Source organism: Arvicola amphibius, chromosome 13 (assembly GCF_903992535.2).
Source record: "Arvicola amphibius chromosome 13, mArvAmp1.2, whole genome shotgun sequence".
NCBI lineage: Eukaryota > Metazoa > Chordata > Mammalia > Rodentia > Cricetidae > Arvicola > Arvicola amphibius.
This window is the reverse complement of record NC_052059.1, coordinates 31,844,186-31,846,821: the sequence shown is the minus strand read 5'-3', so window position 1 is coordinate 31,846,821 and position 2,636 is coordinate 31,844,186.

The window sequence follows — 2,636 nt, the reverse complement described above, 5'->3', positions numbered from 1 at the left end:
TCATGCAAGCACAAAATTTTTTAAAAAATGTGTATCACACCACTGGTATCAATCTGTGTGCTCCTTTTATTGTGGTCTTAAAATGGAAAACAAAGAGAGACAGCGTTAAGGAGGTCACTGCTGCATAGTCAGAGGAATTTTCGTCAGGGAAGAAAGTGTGAAATGCAGATCATGTAAAGAGGTCAGCACAACCTTGGAGTCAGGAATGCTAGATACCTGTGTCCTATGTAGATAGAGTTGTCATTTTGAATGTTTCAAATTTAGGTATAGCTGAAAATTGGTTAGACTGCGCATTACCCTTGGCTTCCCTTGGTCTCTGTTCCTCTTCCCTGGTAATCCTGTCTTTTGCTTTATAACCTTTCTTGCTTCATTACCCTGGGAAAATGGTTTGTATTTTCTTTGGATTTCTAAAAATTCAGTGAGATAAAACTATTTCAGATATTTTCCAGCTTCATATATGTTTAAAGTCGAGTTTAGATTTCAAAATAATGTATTCTTATGAGTGAAGAAATTATTTGACATGCTTGAATTAAAGTTGCTCCCTATAAGACATTCAGGTCACAGAAGGTAATTAAAGTTCTTCATGTAACATAATAAATAACACAATCAGCTACCTTTAGTTTAAAACATAACTTTATTATGATTAACATCAGTTAAAACAGCAAGCCGTATTTATGTATGTACATACAAATAAGTTGCCATTAAACCCTAATGACTGTACTTTAGATTCTTATTCATATCAGGATTGATACACTTCTTCTCTGAAGGGCCCTGTGGCAGTCTATTACCTGGTCCCCTCAAACATCCGCCACATACAAAACACTGACTTTTAATATACTTAGTTTTAAAGTAATGATGAAAATCTAAAAAACAGTACCTATTAATGACCTTCTAGATTATATTTTGATACAATGTGTAATATTTTAATCAAGATAACAGTGCTTACCTATTCAGATACTAAGTATTAATTTATTGTAAATCTTAAAATTCCTTTCTTTTAGCTCTTTGAATTATGTAGTATTAAAGTGTTTTGTTACTGAAGTCTACTCTTGAGTATAATATGAGATTTTCTTGCTCTTATCTAGTTATATCCTATCATAGATCAACTTTCCCAACTACTACATGCCAAAGCCCCTTCCCAGTCCCTGGAAACCGCATTCTATCCCTCACTCTCATAAGAAAGACATTTCCCAGTTATAATTATTAGATGTCCACTTAACCTCAGGGGTACTTTCTTTCATTGTTTGGCTATGCTAATTGCCAGAATGAATTCCAGTTCTGTCCATGCTGTTACACATCACAGGAGTTGAGCAACTCCAAATCTCTCCACACCATTCCTCTGCTTGATGCAGTGTGAAGGAAAAATACTCCTTCTTTGTTATCAGAAAAAAAGGAAAATTCTTTAAGAGACAATTTTGTATTTGCCTCCTTGTCAAATATCTCTGAATTCCTCTATCCTCGGGTGCAGTACTGTGAGTGTGTACTCTGGAAACTATTTTTGATTTTTATCTTTTGCCATTGGGCTCAAGCACACCACAAAAACAAGGCCCACAGAATCAACTAACCAGGGCTCATAGGGCTCATAGGACTGAGAGTGCTCACAAGGCTCATAGGAGCTCCTAGAGATTGAAGCATCAATCAGGGAGCCTGCATTGTCTGCATAGGTCCTCTGCATTTACCTTATGGTTGTGAAGCTTAAAGTTCTTGTGGGAATCTTAACAGTGGGCGGTTGGGGATTGTCTCTGACTCTTTTGCCTGCTTTTAGGACCGTTTTCCTCCTATTGGGTTACCTTGTCCATCCTTGATATGAAGATATGTACCTGTTCTTATTGCAACTTGTTATGCTGTGTTTGATTGACAGCCCTGGCAGGTATGTTCTTTTCCAAAGGGAAATGAAAGGAGAGAGGCAGTGAGGGAAAAGGGACTGAAAGAAAGAGGAGAAACTGTGGTCAGGATGTAATATATGAAAAAATAAATAATTTAATTTTAAAGACTCATAGATGAAAAATTTCCAATCTAAAGAAATGCTTAGAAAGCTATAAGAGGCATTTATGCCAACAAATAAAAATGACCAGAAAAGAAATTCCCTACAACACAACTTTGATAATAATGAAAACAGTAATCATACAAAGATGAGTATTCAAATCCTCATGAAAACATGAGGATATATATATCCTCATGACAGAATATCCTGACAGAATATATTTTGTAATACAAAAGGAATATATGTATATATTTTGTAATACAAAAGGAATATGTATATATTCCTTTTGTATTACAAAATGTAGCCATTTTTTTCATAATGTTACATTAGCTTCTGAGTAGAAAGTTAGGATTCAGATACAATAGCCTTTAGGGTGGGGTAGGCTCCAAGTACAGGTTAATTGAGTAACAAAAAAATTATTTCAACACAAATTTTGTTTGTTTTTTGACTCTTTTTGATTTTGGAGGCACTTTGTGGGGGATATTTATTTTTGTTTTATTGCCCTTTTAATTATTTATTATGGCTTCTTTTTGTGAATTTTGTGTGTTTTTCTTATTTTTTAATTGTTTATTAAATAGAAATGATGAAGAGAGAAAAACGTTATAGAGTTGGTTAGGTAAGGGTGCTGTGAAAAGTTGGGTGAAGTGGAAAA